The 10,805-nt window shown below is 39.6% G+C and overlaps 1 pseudogene; it reads right to left on the reverse strand.

The window, feature by feature from the left end:
* Positions 1-2,683: 2,683 nt before the first annotated feature.
* On the reverse strand, positions 2,684-3,603 carry LOC116067829 (annotated as a pseudogene).
* Between the last annotated feature and the right edge of the window lie 7,202 nt (positions 3,604-10,805).

Here is a 10,805-nt window from a genome sequence, read left to right on the forward strand (position 1 = left end):
CTATAAATTTGTTGAAGATATTTACTGGCTATTTGAGTTGAAAATCTTCTCTCACTTCTATACCTCTTAACCTTATGTTTGTTCTTCTCATTGTGTCTTTGATTTCCTGGATGTTTTGTGTTAGGAACTTTTTGCTTTTTGTATTTTCTTTGACTGTTTTGTTAATGTTTTCTATAATATCTTCTGCACCTGAGATTCTCTTTTATATCTAGGATCTCTTTTCTAGAATGCTTTCTATCTCCAAGGTTGTCTCCCTTTGTGATTTCTTCATTGTTTCTGTTTCCGTTTTTAGATCCTGTATGGTGTTGTTCAATTTATTCACCTTTTTTGTTGTGCTTTCTTGTAAATCTTTAAGAGATGTTTCTGTTCCCTCTTTAAGGGCTTCTTCCTGTTTACCTGTGTTCTGTATTTCTTTAAGGAAATTATTTATGTCCTTCTTAAAGTCCTCTATCATTATCATGAGATATGATTTTAAATCCGAATCTTGTTTTGGCATTCCGTTGGGGTATCCATAACTTGCTGTGGTAGGAGAACTGGGTTCTGACGATGCCAAGTAGCCTTGGTTTCTGTTGCTGAGGCTCTTGCGCTTGCCTGTTGCCATCTGGTTACCTCTAGTGTTTTGTTGGTTTTGCTGTCTCTAACTGGAGCTTGTCTGTCCTTTCGCCTGTGAGTCTGTGATCTTAGGTGTGTTAGCACTCCTAGGGAGAAGAGTTCTCTCCTGGGAGGGATCTGAGTGTGGAAGGCTATGAGATAGCCTTAACTCTGGGGTACAGATAGAGACCTGAATGATCTTGTCCCCAGCTGGTCTACTGTTCCTATGTTCTGTGCGCTCATGGTGGGTTCCTGTTTGGACAGTTATTGGAGTGAAAGTGGTGATCTCAACTCTGGGCTTAGGAGTGAGAGCACCCCTGGGTTGCCCTTCTTTCTTAAAATTCTTTCATTTCTTGTACATCTTTATGCATGAGAAAACATTTTGTTTTCCTTCATGTATTCTTACATTTTCTTTTAGCTTCTTTATACTTCTTTGGGGAATCATTATTTCATTTGTGGATCTTGGTCTTTGTCTTTATGCTTGCCTCTGTAGAATAGGAAGCCATGGTAGAGTGGTTGTAACAAATGATTACAACTTGAGTTATAAAACAGCAGAAATTTATTCTTTCACATCTTTGGAGCATCAGTGTCTGAAATTACTGTGTCAATAGAATCATGCTCCTGTTTAAATATCTAGGGAAGCTTTTTTCTTTCTTCCCATTTTTGTATTATATTAAAAAGCATTGAATATGGAATCTACCTGATTTTAAGGGTTAACTAAGTGTGTGTTAGTGCACATCTTGTGAATCTGAAACTCTTACCCACCCATCAATTCTTATGTCTGCTCCCCCTCTCTCAGACCCTGACAATGACTATCCTATTTGTTGCTTCTGTTTTGTTTACTACTTTTAATACTTCCCCAAAGTAGAGGCAAGCAATGTTTGTCCTCATATGACTGTGTGATAGGTGTTATCCTCCAAGCCAAATTGTCATGGAATCAACAGTGTCTATTTGTTAAGAGACTGAGGACTGGACCTGTCAACTATTGACATTCCTTCCTGGAAATGGGCTGAGGGAGAGTCCTGTCATTGGACTCTCACCCAAGTTTCTGGCCATTTTTCTCAGCCATTTTCAGGTAGGCATGCCCTAAGTTCACATTGCCTCAGGTCTCAGGAAGGGAGTAGTGTATACAGGCTATAGGAGAGGGGTTCTATCTATGTGGCTATGGGAAACCCATTATCCATGCTGAATGAACTCTTTCTAGTGTAGCTACCTTGGGTCACCATGTATCTGTTGCTAACCCCTTACTGAAGACCTGCAAGTAAGATTTGCATTTTCCTGGTGATAAATGATGTTAAGAATTCTTTTATATTCTTGTCTTTTGCATATATTCCTTGAAGATGTCTATTAGATTCCTTTATTTACATGCCTTATTTGAAGAAATTGCTATTCAAAACATTTACCCACTAATGAGCAAGTTAGTTTTTCATATATTTTGGTATCAAAGGACTTATTTATATATTTTGAATATTAACTATTTATGAGATACATGATTTGCCAACATTTTTCTCTCATCTAGTCTGTAGCCTTTCTTTGTAATATGCTATGAAGTTTGGTAGTATGAAGTCTCCAGGTTTGTTCTTTCTTTCTTTCTCTTTCTTTCTTTCTTTCTTTCTTTCTTTCTTTCTTTCTTTCTTTCTTTCTTTTTTTAGAAAAAGGAAAGCTGATTTTTATTTTGTCAGCAGCCTTCTTAAACATGAACATGCATACATAATATTCTACATACACATCACAGTTTTTAATGTTTGTTAATAAAGGTTAAACACACAATATATAACCTTACCAAAAAAAAAGTCAAACTGCAAACTTAAAACGTTAAATAAAAGTCTTACTAATTTAAAAAAATATTGTGTTGTGTACCATTTGTACAACACAGTTAATTTAAACATTTCCATTTCAGCTGCACATGAAAAAGTGGCAGTAGAAAATAAATTTATGAGGGTTTTAAATAGCACAATAGGCAGTTTTGCCATGCAGGAGAAGCAATATTAAATACTAGTTTTCAAAAAAAAAATCCACATTTAAAAATATTTAGTTCAAGTCACCGCAATGTTCTGAGTAGAGACCTCAATGTAATGTGTAATTAGCTGACTTAGATGGCCTGTTTTGAAAGGACAAAATCCTTTACACTATTAGGAGGTTGGTCCTTAAGAACGTTGGTACAACCTTTCATATCAATTTTAGAAGTTTTGGCAACTGCTCTCACTGGATGGGCATGGCCATAGAGTATTATGACACTCACCATTACCCTCAAGTAGAATGATACTGTTTCTTCATTGGTAAGTCTGCCTTTATATTCTGATGTCTCCAGCATGACTGCATACATTTGCTATGGTGCTTAAGCAATCTGTGGTATTTTCTATTGGCAAATTTTTACTCTCTGATACAAATTTTGTTGTTGTGTCACTTAGGGTTTTCAGCATTGGGGTGGCCTCAGCATAAAACAAAGACATTCGATTTGCCAGTTCATTATTTACTTCTTTTTCTCCTTCTGCCAGGACGTTATTAATTCTCATACGACTCAATGTTCTTCTGTAGTAGCTGAAGTCATTTTGTATGGCAGGGTTTGTCATTTTGAGCTCATCAAACTGGAGTGTGAAGTCAAGAATCTCTGCAAACTGTTTAACAAGAACCTGGTCTCGCACTAGATGCTGGGTGGGGGAGTATGACATACTAGTCAAAGCTCCAAGAAAGCCTCTTAATGCTGCTTCTAGCTTGTGAATAAATTCGTAAAACTTCTTTAATTTGCCTACTAGTGGCATGACTGCACCCCATGCCTTCTCTTGCAACTTCTCATTGGCTGGATGCTGGATTGCCTCTCATATTTGGTGGCAAGCTCCTCTGTATGACTGCAAGTCCTCCAAGGTGCCTTCTGCATTTTTTTTAACACTACATTCACTTGATTATGTATTTCCTTCTCAGACTCTGCAGGCTGGGCATTTTCAAAATCAAGGAAAAAATCTGGCCCTTGCTCAAGTCTGTGCATGTCAAAACTTTAAGAATATTCCTCATGTTAAGTTACCTTCAGCCAGTGCTGGTGATTCTGCTCTTGTTCTACTATCCACCACCAGCTGGGGGACTCGGCCGCAAGCGCTAGGGGGAGCCCCGGGCCTGGAGTGGGCAGCAGCTGGGACCAGAAGAGCCAGGCAATGGCTGGGAAGGCAGCTTGGAATGGGAGGCTTGTTATTTCTTAAAATTACATTGGCTATTTGGGGCCTTTTATAGTTCTAAATTTGAAGAGCACCCCCTAACTCTGTGAAAAAAGTTGCTGAGATTTTGATAGGGACAACAGTAGGTCTAGAAGTCATTGTTGACAAATGAATATTTCAATATAATTTCAAATATGATATGCCTTTGTATCTGTCTCTTTCAACAAAGTGTTCTAGTTTGCAATGGATATGTCCTTAGCTTCTTTGCTAACTACAGTATTATTTTTATGCAAGGATCATTTCTCACCTCTTTCTAGAGGTGAGAAATTTCTCACAATTGCTGGTGGTAGTAGATGTTCCTTGGCTTGTGGCTAAATGTTGTCTCCTAACTACTGCTTCCTTCACTTTGTGTTTTTTTCCTCCATGAGTGAGAACATATTTGTGTCCACATTCCATAGTTCTTCTTTATATGAGAACCCTACAGTTACATTACGGTCTACCATATTCCCATCTGACTTAATCTTGATCATGTCTGCCAAGGTTCTACTTCCAAATTAGTTCACAGTTACAGATAGCAGGGGTTAGGTCTACATGATGGTAATAGGAAATGGAATCAACCAGGAGAAAAGTTTCCAGGCATGCCTACCTGTGGTGTCTCTTTGTTTCCTTCCATTAGTCTCTAGCAGTTAACGAGAAGAAGAGCTCAAGAAAGTAGGCCCAAAGATGGCCTTTCTGTAATCCTTTCATCTTTGGTATTACCTTGATCCTGGGCCTTCGGTCAAAACTGTTTATCCAAAGTGCACATAACTAGCTTAAGTTGATGTAAGGATGGGTGTTCCCTGCACACACAAGAGAATATATAATAGTTTTCTGGATGCTTAAATTATAATATTTTTCTAGCAAATCACCTTGATGTTTTCTTGAGACTTTGTGATGTTTGCTTAGGAGCTTTTTCCTGTGTTTTACATGTATCACGTATACTTTTGGACACTTCTGGAACCTCTTAAGTCCTGCAGGTATTTTAGTCCATGTTTTCCTCCATCATTCTGGAGGAGTTTGCTTCTTTATTTCAGATTCTTTTGATCCACTTGTCCTTGGTTGATTTTATTCTTGCTATAGATGATGTCTCTTTTCATATCTGTTTTGCAGTCACTGGACTGAGATTTAGAGCAATATTCAAGGTTGTATGATTGATCCTTGCTCTTGTTCCAATTTTATAAAACACTACCTTAAAAGAGAGTCACCTGCTGAGTTGGAGGAAAGGATAGTAGGAAGTAGTAAAAGCAAGGGACTCCTTGTCAAGCTCAGTCTTTTTTGTACTCTCACCTCTCCAGGGCATGCCTGATCCCTTAGTCTAGGAAGTTGTAGAGCATAACAATTGAGCACAAGAATGTAGCATTGGACACAGTCAATTTCTAATTATGCCTTGCTTGGTATTGACTGTAGAATTGTGAACAACCTAATTAACTTCCTTTACACACATTTCCTTAAACAAAATGCAGGAAATGCTAGTTCTTGTCTCACTGGGATGCTGTGAATGTTAGATGAGATGATTCATGCCATTTTCTTATTTTCACAGTGAGTGTTTGACCAAAGAAAACTGCAATTGGAATTTTATAAGTCAAGTATTAGTATCTCTTCAACTGAAATGACTGACTTTGTTCTAATTGTCTACAAAGGAGGACCCTTCATTGGCTCCCATTCCAAATTAAATTACATTGTGGGTATAATTTTTCAGTCTTGATAATATTTTTGCAAAGAGATGGTAAAATACTATATACAGCAGACAGATAGAATGTCCCTTGGACCTAACTAGGATAGGCCCAGAGTCCCCATACCTGTTTGCAAAACAAATGGATACTGGCCCTGGGTTCTCATGACTGTATGGAAGTTATATTCTTGACAAGATCCCACTTTGCCAAATTCGAATCAGTTCCTCCCCTGAGGTCACCTTTCTGGAGGATTGGCATGGATCTTGCTCTGTCATCTAATGGAGGCATTCCTCTAGTTACTAAAGGAGACCCTTCTACCACAGGTCAGTTTTTAAGTTCTGAATCCTCACTGCTGTCTTCTACTCATTGACTGAGCCATTTCAGATACTGAGACAGATGTCTGTAATGGTTTGTATGTGCTCAGCCCAGGGAGTGGCACTTTTAGAAGGTGTGTCTTTTTGCCCTTTTCTGGAGTCTGCCTGAGACTCAGATTAATTGCATTGACAAAAGAAGTCTCAGGAATGCCCAGCACAGACTTTGCTCTCTGGTTAAGTCTCATAGAGAGTGTTTTGAACAAGCATAGCAAGCTTAGAAAGGAGTCATGACCTTGAGGCAGGATATCACCCAGCTAAATTTTGGTCTAGGTATGGTGAGTACATGTCTTTACTCCCACTATTCAGGAGACAGAGTCATGCAGATCTCTGAGTTCAAGGCTAATCTACAGAGCAAAGTCCAGGACAGCCAAGCTTAGGCAGTGAAGGAAGTGGAAAACAGAAAGCTGGTGATAATGTAATAGAACAAGGTGGGTATGCTCCAGCTCCAACAAGCAACAAAACTTGGCAGCTTTGGCCATGTGACTCTGTGTTTAGATTCAAGACTTGAAGGGATGCTGGTTAGCTGGAACTAAGAAATTAGTGGTGCTTAAGAAGAGGCCAGCATCACTGAGGTGAAATCTTCTGGGAAGTGTTTTCTGAGAGCACAAGAAAGCTGTGTTCTAGAGATAGCCAAGGTTATACCTGGTACTGCAGCTGGACTTGGTCATGTATAAAAATCACTCAGGTGGTACTGTTTTCGAAGGTATGAAGGGGTTATAGAAAGCATCTGAGACTTGGCAATGTAACACGCCAGGAAAGGCCCAGTGAAGTTGCAGTTGCAGTTGATGGTCCAGGACTGAAGGGATCATGCAAAAAAGTTGAGGCCTGGCACCGTGAAGGAAGCCTATGAGATGCTATTGGTGAAGCCTAGTTGCAGGCGAAGACCCCAGGGTATTAGAGATGCCAGTACAGTGGGATGATCACCAAAAACAGCAGTGGTAGTGGAATGGAGTCAATCAGAGCTTAAAGTGTAACAGAGGGCAGAGCTAAAGATGTGACCTTTGGAGGAGCCCAGAAGATCATGTGTAAATCTCAGACATTGGAACAAAAAGCTGTGAAGATGAAGTTGATCTGGATACCCCAAGATGTTAGAGGTGTCAGAGCCGTGGGGTACATGTCGAGAAAAGCTAATAACAGGAAGTGGAACCAACCCAAAAGAATGAAGTTTGCTGTTGCTGAATGCCAGATCTGCCAACGGTTGTCAACAAGGATGAAAGGAGTTTGAGATGTGAAGAGTGCTTTGATATCGGACATGGAGACATGGAGTTTGAAGTTTGTCCAGCTGGTTTCTGTCTGGCTTTGGTCCAGTATTTTAAACTTTATATGGGGTTACAGGCAAGAGAATGAATGAATCTCAGAAGAAATTTTGAACTTTGGACTTTTAACATTGTTGAGACTGCTATAGACTATGGGGACTTTGGAAGTTGGACTAAATGTAGTTTTATTATTATTATTATGCTATGTTTAGGTATGGCCCCTATAGACTCATATGTTTGAAAAAGCCTTTGGGGCCATGGAGTGGAATGTGATGGTTTGTATATGTTCGGTCCAGGGAGTGGCACTATTAAAAGGTGTGGCCCTGTTTGAGTAGGTGTGTCCTTTTTTCATTAGGCATGACACTGTGGATGTGGGATTTAAGACCCTCATCCTAGCTGCCTGGAAGCCAGCCTTTTTCCAGCAGTCTTCAGGTGAAGCAGTAGAACTGTCAGCTCCTCCTGCACCATGCCTGCCTGGATGCTGCCATGCTCCTGCCTTGATAATAGTGGACTGTACTTTTGAACCTGTACACTAGACACAATTAAACATTGACCTTATAAGAGTTGCCTTGGTCATGGTATCTGTTCACAGAAGTAAAACCCTAGCTAAGACAATGTCCTAGGACCATTTTAGTATAATGGATATTATACCATCCAGTTGGCCTGTTAGAATCTGTTTATCTCTTTGTACAATGAAACCACAGCAATCTTTATCATAAGTATAAGTGACTTTTATCATTTCAGTGACAGAAACAACCTATGGAAGAAAGGACTTCTGTTGGCTTATGCAGTTAGAGGTTTCAGTTTGCAGTTCTTGACTCTACTGACTCTGGGCCCCAAACAAGGCAGAACATCACAATAATATGAACATGTAACCAGAGTAGGGTGTTCTATTTGAGGTGAAGAAGAATCAGAAAGCAAGAATGGAGCAGCACCCTGATAAAGCCTTCCATAGCATGGTCCCTGGGACTTACTTCTTCCTTTAGTCCCCATCTCTTAATGTCACTATTTGGGGATTTACACCTGAGCCTATGGCATCATACCTAGTGCTTGAAAAGTCTATGTAGCACCATATATTCCAAAGGGAAGTTCTATGAAAGCAGTGGCCACCCAATGCACTGTGGCTATACTTGTACATATTTGTTGACTATGTAAGGATTATGGCTGCCATAACAAAAGACCACAGACTGGATATCTAAATGATAATGAAAACCATGCCTCACAGTCATCTGGAGACTCAAAGTTCATGATCTCAATTTAGAAAAAAAATGTTCTTTTTTTTTTTCTTGAGGCTTCCTTCCTCTTGGCTTGCAAGTGGCTTTACCTAGTTTCCCTCTATGCATGTGCTTTTCCTAATCTCCCCTTCTTGTAAGGGTACCATGCATATTGGAGAAAGGCTTACCTGCTTGACCTGATTTTACTTTAATTACCTCTCCAAATGCTCTGCTTCCAAATACAGTCACATTCTGAGATCCTGAGGGTTAGGACTTAAGCCCAGGTGCTCAGTGCTCAACAGTGCCTCAGAATGAGTCATTTTTCAAGAGCATCCTATTCCTCCTATATACATATATATATATGTATATATATAGCATATATATATATACATATATAGTCTCCTATCTACCTCCCTCCACTACCAGGAATAAGTTGTGTTATGTAAATAGAATCTAATAAAGAGATTAAGGTAAAATCAGCATAAAATGCCTTCTGAAAACAATCAGCATGTCTTATACAACACACAGATGAATCAACTAATTTATAAAGCTATGTTTTTCATATTTAAAATTCCCAGTGCTTCTTTAACAACTAAGGAAATAATAGTTCATCAAGATCTGATCTGCAAGGCATGTGCTTATTTCATTCAGTGTCTTCTTTCTTGCCAGATGGACATCATTATCCCAGTATGAGGTGGGAAAACTGGACCTCAAGTGGCATGAATTATTTGTTCAAGGACTTTCTGTGATCCCACATCCTTCTTTGAGGCACTGTCTCTAAGCATAGAGTAAGGCCGTTTTTGAAGACATAAGCATGGAACAGATTCAGACTCAGGCTAGCAAGCACTGGATGTATAGTGAGTGGGAGGAACGACTTTCTTCAGCAGATTGAAAAAGCTCCTTGAGAGGTGACAGAAGTCATACATGAGTTCAAAGCTAACTTGTTTAATTTAGTCTCATTTTCAAAGCAAAATTTCACTCAGCTCCAAGGTAAAAAGGTATTTATACTTCTATCCTGCTTGAGAAGCTGTGAAAGCTTTAGGGGTGACTAATAGGGGATGATGTGTGAAGTGAGGTGGGGCTCAAGGGTCAGAGGTCATGGGTGATGAAGAACATTGCCTTAAAAGTATAAGTATGTATAAAATGAAAGTACTGTCATTTATAATGTATTTATCCAAAAAGGAATGCAGTAAAAGTCAAGAGAAGAGTTGAGGTTGTAAAGGCTGTGGAAGTTGGGAAGAATTTGAAGCTTATCTCTGTGATTCATCCTATATGTCATGTTTGATAAACAGGGACTGTTGAAGACAGAGGTTTATTTTCTAATTTATGGTCAGAGTCAAGGTAGGATTGGGACTGGGCTTTGGAAAGGAGAGATGGATGCTCTGTCTATCAAATACTCCATGTGACCTTGACCAGGCCATTTATTCTATATTGGAAGTTCTTGTCACCACACAGAGGAGAAAGCCTGACACCCACTGAAGGAGAAGTAGGCTCAAATGGAATGAGTGATGCAGATGTGATGGAGGCTAGAGTGTAGCCTTCACTTTCTTACCCAGTCCAGGATGCTATTGACCCTACAGGCTCATGAATCTTTGTGACTATTGCTCCCGCCCTTCGTCCTCAACTCGATGTCTTCTCTCTGGATGGGTGGAGTAGACTTCTAAATGTTCTTCTGTCTACAAAATGAGAATATAGGGGTGTGGATTCTTTCTGTATCTTCCAATTTTCTTGTAAAGCGAAACCCACACTTCTTTGTGTAGGTATGCAGGTTCTTTCTGAAGTGACCTTTCTTGTTTTTCCACTGTCATCTTTCCCTGAATCTTACCCTTGCTCAAGTCTCTACTGTTGGGGAATTACCAGCTTTAAGGAAGTACCATGTTCTCTGTTCTCTCTAAAGCACCTTTTTACCCTTTCTGAATTTGCCTCCCAGCCTCCTTTCCTTTGTTCGGAGGCTTAACCTTGGCTACCTGAAAGATGATAGGAGCTTTACTTAATAAGGTCGTCATGAAATTCAAATATCCTAATTCATACAGTGTTTAACATGATTTCAGATGGATAGTAAGTTCTCAGTAAATGTTTAGACTGCTACTTTACTGCTGCCATTGCTTTTTTATAGTGCAAAGAAAGCAGAGCTCAGCTTGTGGGAGGAGGCGTTTGAGACATTTCCCTTGAGGAGATATGTAATAATCTTTCTAGAAGCCAAAGCAAGGGAGATGAAAATGTTTGCATTAGCAAAGACCATCTCAGTCTACAACCCACCCCCCTTTTTTTTCAGGAAGCCTTTTAAAATTTCCTACAAGTAAGGTCCATGTTTTACATGGTTATGACATACATACACAAACTTTCCCCAACTCAAACAAGTGAATTATGGTAAACTTGTGAGTCTCTATCCAAAGCTTTCTCCTCTTTTCTCCTTGTAAGTGCAATGCCACAGGAGGGAAGCTCCAGGGAAGAGATCAAGGGAGCAAGTGCTAGAGGGAGATATAAGACATGCAAACAAGAAGCCAGA

The sequence above is a fragment of the Mastomys coucha genome, unplaced genomic scaffold (assembly GCF_008632895.1).
Source record: "Mastomys coucha isolate ucsf_1 unplaced genomic scaffold, UCSF_Mcou_1 pScaffold22, whole genome shotgun sequence".
Taxonomy (NCBI): Eukaryota; Metazoa; Chordata; class Mammalia; order Rodentia; family Muridae; genus Mastomys; species Mastomys coucha.